At 38.9% G+C, this 16,319-nt stretch overlaps 1 protein-coding gene across 2 annotated transcripts in view; it reads right to left on the bottom strand.

The window, feature by feature from the left end:
* Positions 1-16,319, bottom strand: part of KMT2C (lysine methyltransferase 2C) — a 302,649-nt gene that overhangs the window by 259,448 nt on the left and 26,882 nt on the right. The window contains exon 1 of one of the 2 annotated variants that reach the window (XM_067542735.1): positions 12,643-13,444. The exons of the other annotated variant lie outside the window; for it this stretch is intronic. The gene's annotated coding sequence lies outside the window, so the exon portion shown is untranslated. Of the gene's footprint in view, positions 1-12,642; positions 13,445-16,319 lie in introns of those variants that run through there. 2 annotated transcript variants of the gene reach the window in all.

The raw sequence follows: 16,319 nt of genomic DNA, 5'->3' as shown, positions 1-16,319 counted from the left end.
GAAAATTCTAAATAAAAATAGACTTATGTCTCCATATATTTCAGCAAGCACAAAATTGCAACCCCAGTATCTAGTGCCTACTTCAACATTACGTAAACTAAATTCCTTTGTTCATTTCATTAGTGGAACCACCCTGCAACATGCGTTGGTGGACTGATGCACTACTTATGGACATTTGTTATTGAAGTTCACAGATCAAATCTTCAACATTAAGTCAGTTTTCTGGATGTTTTTATCAAACAGTCGGCTTTCTGAGCAGAGGAAACTGTCACATACCTCCTAATAGTCTACTGCAAACATAAAAGTTAAATCTTTTTAAACAGCTATTTGTTGCTTAAGAGAAGCAACAGAAAATGTTGAGACTGATCAGCTCTTCAACCTAGTAACTAAATCAAAAGAAAATGCACTTAATAGGAAATGTCACTCAACTAAGGGCGGTCTACACTAGTTAGGTAAACAACGCAGCTTACGTCAAACTAATTACGTCAATGTCTATACTAAAGCTTTCCTCCCACCGATGGAAGTGCCCTAGTACACCAACATAATGACTTCACCTCCACGAGAGGCGTAAGGCTTGTGTCAGTGTAAACAGGGTGCACTGTCTGTGTAGACAGTGTGTCCCTTACATCCGCTGTTGGCTATCTTGTCAATTTCAGGGCGGTAGTGGTGACATTGACAAGAAAGTCTGGGGGCTTCTCCCGAACCCCCTGTGGGCTTTGGACCTGCTCCTGGCTGGGAGTGAAGCAGTTAGCTGTGAAATTGACATGGCTTCCCAGACAGAGGGGTGAGAAGCAGGGCAGCTGGACCCCACTCCCAGGGGCAAGAGGCCCTGGGCAGCCTCCCCTGCTGCCAGCGGAAACGGGGAGTGGGGGGGAGGGGCAGCTCGCTGGGAGCCTGTGAGCCTGTTGGGCAGCTGAGTTCCTGGCAGGGAACTGCTAGTGGAGCTAAGAGACTGGACTCTCAGCTCCCCACACTCCCATCTTAGGTTGGTGGAAGCACTCCTGGTGAGGACATGCACCACCAACCCAAGGAGGGTAGTGTGAACATGGACCACCGTGGTAGCTGTAAGTCGACCTGTATTAGTAATGTAGTAATTAGTATTAGTATTGTATTAGTAATGTAGACATACCAACTACTGACAGACACTACGGATCTAGAATACTGGTCCCTTTCAATCAAGCAAAGTTAGTTTCAGTATACTGTTAACCCTGGAACCTGAGTTCTAAAACTTGAAACTTAACACAAGTTATTGTTTTTGCAGATATATAAAAGTAATAGGAGTCTGACCCGTGAATTATTTTTATTATATATGTTTCTAAAAGCACTTGTATAATGCTTTAAAAAGTTAATGGAGAACACTGAAATTACTGGGCATGTGATTTTAGAAAGTTAAAAACTAGAATAGGGGACACTTACTGAATTTTATATTGTGGATTAGTGGGTCTATATTTGGGAAATAAATATATATAAATCATAACTTATTAATGTCCTCTGAGTGAAATGTACCTATACTATTTAATGTATTAAATTACTACATCAAAGAATACTACATTAAAATAATTTAAGTAACATTTATGCTTAAAAAAGATCATGTAAGTCAGAATTTAAAACTAAATATGACGCCATCTTTAGTAACAAGTGCATTCTAGTAATTATATTTTACAAACTGAAAAACCCAAAAATATTGACTATACTGCTACTAATATGCTCTTCAATGCAGAGATCATGAAATCTCTCTTGGGAAGATTTCAAATACACCATTCATTCAAATACTTCTGAGAATCACAATAAAAAGATTAAAAACATTCCCAAAAGCAATTTTATGAAGAGATTTAAAAACATTTTAAAAACCACCTTTCAAAAAAGTTTCAGTTACTTTTATATCTTTTTAAAAATATTTTATAAAAACAATATTTATTCTATGTAGCATAGGCGTACTACAGGCAAAAAGAGTATAAGGGCTGACAGCTTAGAGATTTTCAGGACAATCCAGTAATGACTCATCCTATTTTATATATGGAGCTTGCATGAAAAAATAGTCAACTGGCATTCTTTACAGATCTACTAAGCTTCAATCTAGTGTTATTTCTTGCACAAATGTTCTAACATATTGCAGTTAAGTATACTAATGAATTAATTTTTGAAGGAAAAAAAATACACAAAACAATCCGAATGTCATGTCTTGTACATGCAGTAAAATTATGCTCACTTCCAACAAATGCTCCAAGATGGCTGCTAATAAAATAATCTTAACTATACTATGCACAAACCTAGCTAAACTAAAAATTCCTCATACTGTTCCACACAGCACATTTCCGTGCCTGTTGCAATAATGAATTCACCATTAACTACTCTGCCAAACTGACTTCACTGAAATTGTTCAAACAACTCTTGATGGATATAAAAAAGTATTCTTTTTTTAAAGTTGCTGCTGAGAACCCTAAAAAGCATTATTTTGGATCAGCCCTTTAGAAGCATTATTCGAACACACTGAAAAATATTTTAAGTTGTTTTTTAGCTGTTCTGTTGTACTTCAACAAAATTCCAATAAACTGTAACTGCCACATAGACAAAACTAACTCTAAATGGATTGGACTGTTATAGTGAGGCATTTCTATAATAATTCAGTATTTAAAAAATGTCTTCCAGTTAAAGGAATTTACTTTAACTGCCTGATACTTTCCAAGTCACTAAAAATGATGTGGTTGATGCACTCTCAAGCAGCAATTTACTTCTTTTTATTACAATTATCTATGTATTTAAATGTTCATGAAAGATGCCAGAAACAAAATTTCAATCTCTCTCCTCTGGCTATAGAATAAGCTGCAGTAATGCAAGTTTCTCCACACTGCTCTATGAAGAGCCTCAAATCTAACCTGGAAAGACCAACTCCAGGCATGAAAGGACTGTCTAGCATTCATGCCCATTCAGCCTTTTGCCTCCATGCTAAACTACCAATATGGATACCAAATTAATATCAAATGTGGTAGTGGTTTTAGAGATGTGGACACCTGTCCTCTTGAAACCAAATTGAGACTCATTTCACACAGTGGGATACACAGCCAGTTGATGGTAGAAACCCTCATTTATTACTGACCTGGGCCAAATTCAAAATAATAATCTAGGTGAAGATGCTGTCTTCTATTTTCAATCCCTTAGCACATTCAATTCTCCAACAATTTAATTCCTAAAACTGATCTATTTCTAGATACGTCCACATATGCAAGTGAAGCCAGTTCCTGCTTTATGCCAGTTACGTGATTTCTCTTCCCCCCTGGGATATATACTTTCCAGCAACTCAGATGTTTCCAGCACAGGAATTCCCCATCCCTGCTGCATCCATAATTTTTTTCTTTTAAAAGGCACTTCCAAAGTAGCATAGCTATCACGTACCAAATTTCTAATTTGATAACATCCCAACATAAAAATCAGATATATGAAGTTCCATAGTATTCTCCATAGCCACTCATCTATAGAATACTGACTCAGAAACAGGATTCACAATTTGTCCAAATTCCAAGTATCATCTGAACTCTATGGTGCCCTCACCCTAACATAACAGCCTACCATCAGGCTTCTACAACTACAACATGGTCCCAATAGGTTTATTTTAGTAGGTAGCTCTCAATCTTCCACTGATTTTACTGATATCTTTGAACTGGATCTGAACCTTTTAGTCTACAGATTTGGGGAATACTGAACTCCGTGTTTCAGGAAAAACAATTCTGGAGACTGATCCAATCTGCTACCTCCAGACATAGCAACAATTGTAGGGCTTCTCCTAGAGAGCACAGTTAAGTCTACCTGATCATGTACTGGAGTCCTGCCTCTTCATTGTTCTGTGATTACTATTTATATAGGGGTGGTTACGGAATGTTACCAATTTAACATGACTAGGTCCCTGTCCCAAGATGCTTACTATCTAAATTAAACTAATACAACAAACTTTGGTAGATAGTGAGGAAGGTACAGGAAAAGAAGAAAGAACACAGTCAACAATGGAAACTAAATATTTATCTTCAGAGGAGAGTATTGTTTTCAATGAAAACAGACTCTATGTTGTATTTCTTCTGTCTGCAGATGAGGAATGAATAGCTCCCCCATAGCAGTCACCAATTTTACAGGGTCAGAATCAATGATCAAGATTTCCATCATGAAGTGGAGTCATTAGATAACTCATTCAGCTACTTTATGGCAGTGTTAAATCAGAGTCATCATCCAGACCTGAATCTTTCATGAAAAAGTAAAGCAAATAAACACTGTGCAATTGCTCTCTCAGCAAGCAAATCCAATACAGTAAATAAGATTGTCACTTCTTCAGACTGAGAGAAAGAAATGTATAGTACTCTGGAGACTGCAAGAAATCTTAGGAACTCTTCCTGGTATTCCAGGTTCCCTACTGCGAGAACCACTTGTTTGTTATTTGTTATGCTTTTTTGAAGAAGCTATCTGTTTTTCTGAGTAAGGGGCCTGCAGTCTCCCACCAGAAAAAAAATCTCTTGCCTTTCAGTGGGCAACTTTTTTGCCTTGACTTCTATCAACACTAGCTGCAAGGATAATTGTGAACTGCATTTATTTCTTGTTCCCTGGATAGGTGGTAGCAATTTTCTTGATGAAAAAATAACCACAAGAGCAGAAAGCTGTCCCTCACACATGCAAGCCTTTGATTTCAGTAGAATCTAAGTTTTATTTAAAAAAACCTCTCCTTCCAAACAATTTTTTTGAATTCTTCTGATAGTTCAACTAAAAATGGACTCTCCTGGTCACCAGATTACTTGATATAACCTTAGCAGATAACACAAGCATGTCTTTTGTCAGCTCATTTCAGAAAGCTAGCTGGTATCTTGCTCCTCTCTACTAACTTGCAGTAATATCCAGCTCCAGTAGATAAGACGACACTCAGTTTCTCTACACATTCTACCATTACTTTACCCTTATACAGAATCGACATTTAACTGAGATCCCAAGTAGGTGAAAACTGACTGCTGTCTAGCTATTTGTCTAATGCATCTCACAGTGAAACATTTCCTCACAGCAATAAGAAGCATGTCTAAGATGTACTATGATATCAACCTGAGGAGGACACCAAGACTATGTTCATGTACTAAAATGTCCCCTCTACCTGAGACAAATGAGAGTGGCAAAGTTTTATTTAAGTTCCTTGTAACTGCCTTTAGCTCAGAGGACTCCACAAAAGCATCAGAAGAATAGCCCTTTCTCCTTGGAGAAGTTTCTGAAGGGACTGATTTACAACCTATTACCTATTTTTCTATTACTAAGTAAGTCTCCAAATTCTTCTTCAGAGCAGGCCTCCTATTCCTTAGCTGTAAGTCCATGTGCTTTACTAGGGGACCCAGAAAAGGAGCTGCGCTCCAAACACATTTCTTGGCCTGAGCAGAAAATGATGGCAGACAAGTTGGGAGCAGTTGTGAGGTTGGACTTTGGATGGTCCTGTCTTCAAAACCATCCAACCCTGCACCATTCTGCTAAGATTTAACACAAAACAATGTGATTTTTGTCAACACACCTGTGACATCAGGAGTAAAATTAAGTATCAGAAAAAGGCTGCAAAAGAAACCAACACAAAATTCTGTGATTAATTACAGCACAGACAACCTTACTGAAGTCAATGGAAAGTCAGTGCAAATCCTAGAATACTTAAGGAGCTGACTGAGGAGATACCTGACCCATTAGCAATTATCTTCAAAAATTCATGAAAGACAGGAGAGATTCCAGAGTACTGGAAGAGAAGACTGAGGTGGGGAGATAAAAGTTTTCAAGTACATAGAAGGTTGTTTTAAGGAGGAGGGTGAAAAATTTGTCTCAACCTCTGAGGATAGAACAAGAGACAATGGGCTTAACTTGTAGTGAAGGAGGTTTGGGTTGGACATTTAGAAAAACTTCCTAACTGGCAGGGTGGTTAAGCACAGGAACAAATTGCCTAAGGAGGTTGGGGAATCTCCGTCATTGGAGGTCTTTAAGAACAGATTAGACCACCACCTGTCAGGAATGGTCTAGTTATTACACAGTCCTGCCTTGAGTGCAGGGGACTGGACTAGATAGCCTACTGAGGTCCCTTCCAGCCATACGCTTCTATGATTCTTTGAAAGTTAGCCTCACTCTTCAAGTAGCAAGAAAATGTGAGAGAACATGCTTGCAATGCACAACTATACAACCAGTCATCCAGTTCTCAGTAGTTTTTGACTGTGCAGAACAACAAGAAAATTGGCTAATATCTTCAACAGTTGCATCATTATTCAAAATACTACAAAAAATAGAGGCTGGACTGCCCAACTCTTAATGCTGTTGGAGGGCATTCACTCTCATGAGTAATCCCTTTGATTTCAATAGAATTAAGTAAATGGTCACCAGCACAAGTAAGGACTGTACACTAACCTTCAGGACCTGATCCAAAGCCCATTAAAATCAAAAGAAAGTCTCTCACTGACTTCAGTTGTCTTTGGATTAGGTCCTTAGTGCCTTATAGAATACATTATCTTGATTAGAAATTCTATTAAGCTATACAGTACATATTAAAAGACAGTTCTTTATTTGGAGGTTTAGGTGCACTACCAGTGAAAATATTTAGGTAGCACTGGAAAAGCTATGTGCACAAGATATTTTAACATGTTAAGATTATCCTGCAATGAGAAAATGAACAAAAAGAGTCTTTTATACTTGAATTCCAAAAGCAAGCTCTACCATCAATTCTTGAGAGCACCACTTCCTCATCATAATGCTAGCCATAATCAGAAACTACACATCAATAAATTAAACTAACATTGTACACAAAAGTCAAACAACACTTTAGAAAGTTTTGGATGATATTGGGGGAACAGTCAACATGGCTTCTGTAAAGGAAAATCATGTCTCACCAATCTATTAGAATTCTTTGAAGGAGTCAATGAACATGTGGACAAGAGTGATCCAGTGGACTTTGTAGTGCACTTGGATTTTCAGAAAGCCTTTGACAAGGTCCCTCATCAAAGGCTCTTAAGCAAAGTACACAGTCATGGGTTAAGAGGAAAAGTGTTTTCATGGATCAGAAACTGGTTAAAAACATAGGAAACAAAGGGGAGGCATAAATGGTCATTTTTCACAATGGAGAGAGGTAAATAGCAGGGTCTCCCAAGGAGCTGTACTGGGACCATGCTGTTCAACATATTCATAAATGATCTAGAAAAAAAAGGGGTTCATAGTGAGGTGGCAAAGTTTGTAGATGATACAAAACTACTCAAGATAGTTAAGTCCAAAGATGACTGCAAAGAGATATTAAGAGATCTCACAAAACTGAGTGACTGGGCAACAAAATGGCAGATGAAATTCAATGTTGATAAATACAAAATAATGCACATTGGAAAACATAATCCCAACTATACATATAAAATGATGGGGTCTAAATTAGCTGTTACCACTGAAGAAAGGGATCTTGAAGTCATTGTGGATAGTTCTCTGAAAACATCTGCTCAGTGTGCAATGGCAGTCCAAAATGCTTACAGAATGTTAGGAACCATTAAGAAAGGGATAGATAATAAGGCAGTAAATATCATAATACCTCTATATAAATCTATGGTACGCCCACACCTTGAATACTGCATACAGTTTTGGACACTCCATCTCAAAAAAAGGTATATTACAATTGGAAAAAGTGAAGAGAAGGGCAACAAAATTATTAGGGAAATCGAACAGCTTCCATGTGAGGAGATATTAAAAAGACTGGGATTCTTCATCTTAGAAAAGAGACAACTAAGGAGGGATATGATAGAGGTCTTTAAAATCATGACTGGTGGGGAGAAAAGGAGTTAGGAAGTGTTATTTACCTCTTCATGTAACACAAGAACCACGGGTCACCCAGTGAAAGTAATAGGCGGCAGGTTTAAAGCAGACATAAGGAAGTACTTCTTCACACAATGCATTCTCAATCTTTTAAGCTCATTGCCGAGGGATGCTGTGAAGGCCAAAAGTATAACTGGGTTCAAAAAAGAATTAGATAAGTCCATGGTCCATCAATGACTATTAGCCAAGATGGTTAGTGATTCAACTCTATGCTCTGGGTGTCCCTAAGCCTCAGACTGCCAGAATCTGGGATGGGACGACAGGATGGATCACTCAATAATTCCCCTGTTCTGTTCATTTCCTCTGAAGCATCTGGAACCAGCCACTGTTGGAAGACAGGATACTGGACTAGATTGGCCAAGGGTCTGTCCTTTAGACCTTTACCTAACCCATCTTTGTACATCCAAAATACTGCTGCCAAAACAGTCTCTCTGATCCTTCATTTAAACCATATCATGTCCCAATCTGACTCACTATATTGGCTCCCTACTGTGCTGCACATCAAGTTCAAATTTCTAGCCCTGGCTTTCAAGGCACTACATCATGCAATCCCTGGCTGCCAATATTGCTGAACTGATCTCCTTTCACATTCCCTCCATTCCATATTCTCTGCTTTGCCAATAACATTGGACTCTTTTCACACTGTCCATCAGGCTTGCAAATACCTTCAAAAATCTATTGGTCAACCTTTCACCCTTGTCTGATTCAAACCACTCCTAAAGACACTTCTCATTTTTAACTAAGGAATTATGCAGAACTCCCACAGTTACATTAGGTAGGACTTTAAGAGTTTGGAAAAAACAGAACTGCTTATGCTTCAGGTCATAATCCAATCTCTAACTGATCCCCTATGGAAATTATTATTCCATAATTGCCCACTTCAGAGTTTCTTGCACCTTTCTCCAAAGCATGTGGTATTGCTCACCAGAAGAGACAGAATACTGGATTAGATGGACTATTATTCTGAACTAGTATGGCAAGACCTTTGTTCTCACGTGAACAAAAACAGACATATATTCATGTCAATGGTATAAGTGTATAATTTAAATAACCAATTATCCATATATCCATATGCTATGTCTTTTCTTGCCCCCTCCTTCTTGGTGTATGAGATACTCTCACTTGTCTGGGAAGTCCATCTTTAGATTGCAAGTTGGCTGAGACAGAGACCTATCTGTTTTGTGAAGAATACCAGTGACAACTATAAAATGATAAGCAATAAAAATCCATACTCATCTTTCCTCACAGAGAGAACTCCACTGAAGTAATCTGAACACCCTTACAATCTGGGCATGTAGATCCTTCTGCAGAACTGGGGCATCCTTTTAGGCATGACAGTGAACAAGGGTAATAAAATCCAAGAGTGGGAAGAAAGTACACACTTTGCAATAAGACCATACAACTACTCAATCTAGGCATGTGCACTTCTCAATAGTATTTAAAACGAAACAACTCATTACTGAAAAAATATTACATCTGCAAAAACTGAGGTCTAGTTTGAAAATCCAGGGCTTCTGTTTCTATCAGTGTGCAATATTTAATTTTGATATTTAATTTTACTTTTCAATATTGTGACAATTAGAATGAAAACATAGGTTAAACTAGCCCATCACACTTTTCCCACCCAGATATAGTATTGTAAAAGCACCATTAGCACAAACCACACTAGTTCAAAACAACATTTAAGGTAAGAAGAAAATTTGTTGAGCACCATCTTACTATGACTAACTTTTAAAGCATCATTGATGGATGAGGTCAAATATCCTTAGTATACACAAAATTATCTCCCATTGAGGTTGGCATTGCATGTGCACAGCAAGAGGAAAATAAATCCTATACAATGCACTGTACAGTTTTATTACTTTGATATGTTTTCAAAAGCAGACAAAGACATTTCTTCACAAAACAGACAGGTTTCCTAGATAAAAAATTGGTCTGTTTGGTTATGTAATTAAAGCCGTCATGTTTTGCTACTTATTTTAGTACTTGTTTTTACCCTAAAAAGTCCAGCACTGAAAATACCTAAACAAAATTTAGTTAAGCATATATTTGTTTGCTAAATACTTTCCACTAACGCAGATCCCCCACAGAAATAAGGTTTAACTAACTTTATTTAAATTTACATTGGATTACCAGATAGAAACATTTAAGACACCCATTAAACTGAAAACTCTCCCTTGACCTTCCCTATGATGTGGCTCTCTCTCCACCATAATATTTTCCTTGCCATCCCCTTCCAAACTCCTAAGGACATTTCCTGGTTCACTGAAGGTATCCCGGAATGTACCACTATGACATAGCAAATACCCTGGATTGCAATGAGACATCAGATATCTGTGATATCACATTGTGGGATATTACCAGTGAACCAGTTTGTGCCAAAAAGATTTCATTGAGGAAAAATAGAATTATAAAAGACTAGCTAAAGGCACATGGTCAACTTATTTAAAAAAGCATTCTTCTCTGTGAAAATGCATTAGTCACTATTGTTACCTGTAACTCCTAAAATTACTAGAACTGAAATACAGATTGGAGAAAGAAATATTTCTATATTTTTTCAGTTTGCTTACACTGTGCATTTGACAACACTAGGATAGTCATGTTCCCCGCTTTCCTGTGTATAGCCATTTCCCTTTTTTGTTTGGCTGAATTCTTCACACTCAAGTACGGAGAGAAAGAACATTTAAAAAACTAAGAAAATGGGACCGTAAAACCATAGAAAAATTGGCAGAGCAGTAAGGGATGGAGGTGGGGGAAAAGTACTTCTCCTCCCCCCCCCCCCTTTTTTTTTTAAACCGACTAGATTTCAGGTTGGCAATGTCCCTTTAAAAAAACTGCTGTGATAAACAGCCCCTACAGTCTGGTCAGAAGATGTAATCAAAGAAGAAATTCATACATGACATTTTATTTTGGCTATGCAGTTCCCCTTTAAGAAAATTTTTCTTCAGGGAAATGTGGTGAATAATCACACACTAAGGAAGCATACATTCTGTGATCACATTCCACTGTCATGACAAAAATTGTCAAATGCCATAATGCCAAATAAACAAAACAAAAAAAAGTTAATGAACAATTTCAATGCAGAATAAGTAATATTTCATTATTCTAGGACATAAGCGAACAGAGTACGTAAGTGTGACAAAGATATTATTCTGGATTCCCAATATACTCAAAGCATATTATCAGAAGGAAAGGATGCTTGTGACGGATGTGTTAAAAGGAGCATGTATCAACTGCTTTCAAAACATTAAGAAACAAAATGTACAGTACTCTTTAATGAGACATTAATGAATGGTTAGCATGGATGCAGCTGCATCACATTAGCACTTTGTTGATAAAAGTATATCTTGTCTTCCATCTCCAATTGTCTTATAAGCACAGTGGTTAAAAATATTTGCACTAAGTAGGCAGTGAATTAGTTTTTTCTACAGGAAGTGTGCATTTTATTATGCATGAACTTAGTACACTAAGTATTTACAGTACGCTGATGTGCAATGACTATAACGATACTTAGCATTTCTGCTGTTTAATTTTATTTATTTGAGCATATATTATGTTTCTGTTCATTGAGAGCCTTCAGATGTCTGTATATTTGCTTTAGTTTTGCAATAGCAAAATTGTCCATTAGTCTTTTGTATTTTCAACAGGCATAATAAAATGTGACTACTTTAACACTGGCATAAGGCCCTAAAAGTACCCCTTCTGAACAATGCAAGAATCACACTACACTACAAAGACTGAAAAGACAAATAATAAAAATTACACATACCCTCATGAATGTGTTTCAAACATACAAGGAATCTGCTAAATTATTTAACAAATGTTTCACTTGCCAACTGTTTGATATATAGTATCTAGCATTAGTTATATGACAAAAGTCATAGTTTAAGAACAGTAGGGATACTAAATTAACTGGGCCACAAGCACAACATTAAAACATCATTCAACAGTTCTTCTTTCTTACAGTTGTATCAAATTCGCTGAACCTAACCAGTTACATAATGCATTCTTTGATTTATGACCTATTTGTTCATTGCTCATAGATTAAAATATAAAATGGTTTAAACATCCAATATGTGCTGAATTTTCAATATATTTTAAGAACAGGTCATCTTTTCATTTTTCTGATTTTTAACACTATTATGAGCAGGAAAAGAGATGGGGAAGAGAATCTAAAATTCTGTAGACATACTATATTTTAAAATTATGTGAAAATGTTTAAGCTTGCATTGTTTTACAAGAATAACTATGTGCATGTGTCGGATATTTAAGAAATATACAGAAGAAATAATCCTACTCCCTACTGTACTTTTTTTAAGTTTCAGGACACCCCTGCCCTCAAGTGAAGGAGAGAAAGAATAAATAAAACTAATTTTATTAGCCTATTTAGGCCGTGTAAAAAAACCAGGTATTTGTTTTTAAAAAAGAACATGTCCATTGTACATACATACACTTAGAAACAAATGACTGGATTATTGGTCATATAAAACTTGTCAGTCCTAAACTGTCCTGGATTTGATGGTTGAAGATGCTCTAATGAACGTGCAACTTGGACTGATGTCTGCATTTTGATTTCGGGAGATGGATTTTGACCAAAGGGTGTGAAAAATCTCTCTGTCGTGTCAGTGCCACCGCAGCACTCCTGATAAGTTTCCAACCTAGCGCCTAAGGTCCCACTTCCCCTCCTTCTGTTGACATCCCCATCTGTCTCCATAGAACTGCCACGCCGATCGCCGCTCACGGCCCCGTGCCGCCTGTCACATTCTGCCCTTTAATACAAAGAAGTTAAACGCCAGATACACTCACCCCCCGCGAACTGGTTTTGCACAACATAATCCAGCGCCGGAGAACCTCTCACAAAACCTCTCTGGAAAACGGAGCGGCTGGCATCGGTGCCCAGGCGGGTTGTCCAGAGGCAGGAGAAGTTATTTACATGTTACAATCCGAGCCCAGCGTCGTGCAGACACACACCGCTCAGCACTGCCTTGGATCAGCCATGTTCCTCCCCCGAACCCACCGCCGGCCGCGAGCGCTCCCCCGGCCGCCTGGCCGCAGACAAGGGGCGGGCGCGCTTCTAGACGCGGCCCGGCAGAGCCCCCATGGCAGCGGCCGCTCCGCGAGCCCCGAATCGCCTCGGAACTTCAGCTCTCAGGATCCTCCCGAGCCAGACTGGAGCCGCCGGAGGAGGAGGAGGAGGAGAGGGGAAGGGGAGGGAAAAAAAAAACAGGGCTAGAGAAAGTAGATCCGACGGCGTCGGGCGCCACCAATGTGCGGCCTGGATTCCCCCGGACAGGAGCCGGAGCCGCCAGTCCCGGCTGCTCTCGCTAAGCAAAGCGGGCTCCAGTTTAACTTTGAACTATCCGGCTGCAGACGTTTTCACCGGCCGGGCCCCTCAGCCCGTCCCCAGCAGCCGCCGCCTGGCTGCGGTAATGTAACACTGGCGCAGAGAAATGCAGCCGGCGCAAGGGCTTGCATTGCACAATGCACCGCCAACTCCGCCAGAGCATGAGGAACAGCACGTCTCATGCCTCGGCTACTCCCGGCAGGGCTGCGAACCCAGGCACTGTCAGATTAGCCGCAGGACCAGGGCACTCTCCTCCCCAAACCCCTTTCCGGCAAACACCTCCAAGAGCAGGGCAGGAGCCAGACCTCGACACGCTTTTCTTACTCCCCCCTGCAACCCCTCACCCCCGCCGACCGCACTTTCCCATTTCACAAAGCAGCACCACGAAAAGTTGCAACACGTACAAATGGATCCCTCCTCCTCTAGCGGACACACGTCTTGGGTATTAAGGAGCTACTCAAGGCAGGACTTCAGCTTGAAATTAATGGGGCTTCTTTAATGCGGCTTCCCTAGAGACGCTGCTACTTTTCTCCAACCTAGTTTGAAACTGACTCGCTGGAAAACCTGGCCCGAGAAATGTCCTTAAGAAACTCGCCCTTCCCATTCCCCAAATGGCCCCTGGGCTGGCCAAGTTTCCTTCTACTAGCACTGCACAGAAAGAAAAAAAAAAGCAATTATTATTCCATTTGTGCTGATCTCTTCTTAAAGGCAAACCAGTTTAAATAGTAAAGTAATGATGAGTTTCCTTAATAAAAGGAAACAACACAATTTTTGTTGGGAAACATTTTGTTTTGTGTCTGTCTTGATTGGGTTTGGGGGAAGGAGGAAGGGAGGGGTTTAATACTTGGTTCAATAATCAGAGCTCATTTCCAATCCACAGATTAAAATCCTGACAGCAACACTGAGATAGCTGGCAAACTCAAACAAGACCAGGGAATTTTATTCTCTGGCTATACTGAAATTCTAGATTCGAATTCTGTTCTCATTCAAATTCTGTAAATCCAGATTAACACCAATAAAATCAATGGGGTTACTCCAGATTACTCCTGTGTTAAAAAAAGGAATTTTGACCCTTAAGGTTTGTCCATTTACAAAAACTTTAAGGATTTAACTGAATCATTTTAGAAACTGATGTTAAATTGGTGAAAATTTATGTTGTGGACACTTAAATGGATTTAAGATTTCATAAAGTAAAATTAATTTAAATTAGTAAGAACTCTTTCTAAACTAATTTAGTTAAATCAGTAAAAATATTTTTAGGCCCAAGGCCTTCTCTAAACATAGAAGTTGCAATGTTTCTGGGCTTCTCTGCACTTGGAAATTTGCTGAAGCAGTTATTCCAGAATAGTTATTTTGGTATAGCCAAAATATCCCCAGAATAATAGTACCCTTTTACAGTTTAGCTTAATCCATCATGTGGACACTCTGTTCCAGAGTAAAATTCACTTTATTACTGAATAAAAAGCAGAAAAAAAATCCAAAATAAAGTTACCTTTACTCAGGAATAGTGTCCACAAAGGAAGCTGTTTGTGAATATTTCAGAACAGTTTATTCCACAATATCTATTCTGCTCAATATCCCCGTGTAGACAAGGCTTTAGGTTAAAAAAAAGTCTAGTGTAGACAACAGGTGTGTCTACATTGCATGGTCCCTTAGAGAAGATGCAGCCCTACACCAAGAAAAGGAATTTCTCTGTCAAAAGAAGCATCCTTCTGTCAACATAGCTGCATCTACACTGGGGGTTTTGTCAGCAAAGATTTTTTCACACTTCTGACCAAAATAGCTATGCCAAGACAATTTTTAAGTATAGACCAAGCCAGGGAAGGGCTGTTCACTCCAGTTAAGCTAACTCAGTATAGTTAGGGATTAAAAACACACCAGGATTTGCACTGGTTTAACTAAATCAATTTAAAATTATACCTTACATTAAACCAGAGCAACTTTCTGGTATAGACAAGACCTTAGATTGAAATCTAGACTTCATCTCTGCATATGTACACAGAAGTTCATGCTAAGTACTTCAATAGCTTATGGAATTAGAAAAATGGCAGATAAATACAGCATTTCAGTTTTTAAAAGAAACTACTTAAATTTTTAAACATATTTTTTAGAAATAATGTCAAAGCAATTTACTCTCCTTCAGAATTAATCACCTGCAATTTTTTTTTATTTTAAAAACAACACTATTAGAGCAATGCGAGAAGTCTATCTGAGGGAGGAAGGTGAAATTCCTATCAAACCTCTAAAAACTGATTTTTATTTTTATATTTTGTAAATCTGAAGAGAGGGAAAAGTGGATGGGGGCTTGGAACCTGGGTAACAAGTTTCTACTCAGGAGACATTTTTATAACCACAAACAATAAGTATTATAAATTCCTTTAAAAAAAAAAAAAAAAAAAAAAGATGTCGGCCCCAATCTTACAATGAGCTTCATGCACACAGACCCCCATGCCTGCACAGCATCCCGCTGATTTAAAAGGGGCTCCACACAGGTGCTGGGTGTTGGGGCAAATTTGTTACCAGATATAGGCCTTAATGCCCAGTTACTTAGTCCTTTATTCAGCCAATCTCACACGAACTACAACAGAGGATGACCAAGTAAGCAGTAAAGGAATACCATCACACTTTTATCTGAAAACAGTTTGCCTTCTGTTACAACTTACACCCCAAAATAAGATAAGAAGAAAATATTTCTTCCTTCTTACTCCCTCCTCCCCCAATTTATTTACTTTGTGCGTTTGACAGCATTTTGGGTATATCCAGTTTCCCCTATGGTTGCAATGGATCTTCCAAGGCAACAGGTGAGAGGGAAAAAAGACAGGAAAGAGTGATTGCAAGTCTACAAAAACTGGCAGAGGGACTCAGGGACAGATATAATAATTGAAACTACTTTTTTTCCCCCAATTGACTAGATTTGAGGTTGACGGGTCTTTAAAAAAATAGTATTCTGTTAAGTGGTTCCCAACCAGTGGCCCGTGGGGTCTTTCAAAGCGGCCCACCACTCCCCTCCCAGTGGCTGCAGAAGGGAGCCGCTGCCTAAGGACCCAGGTGAAGCATGTTGCCGCGGGGCTACAAGACCCGTGCAGGCTCCTCGCTGCAACCAACAGGACAGGAGATCAGCGCTCCTCTCCCCCTGGCT

This window comes from Emydura macquarii, unplaced genomic scaffold (assembly GCF_026122565.2).
Source record: "Emydura macquarii macquarii isolate MOO-44397 ecotype Brisbane River unplaced genomic scaffold, CSIRO-AGI_Emac_v2 contig_719, whole genome shotgun sequence".
Taxonomy (NCBI): domain Eukaryota; kingdom Metazoa; phylum Chordata; order Testudines; family Chelidae; genus Emydura; species Emydura macquarii.
The sequence above is the reverse complement of the archived record's forward strand: the minus strand, read 5'-3'. Positions and strand labels throughout refer to the sequence as shown.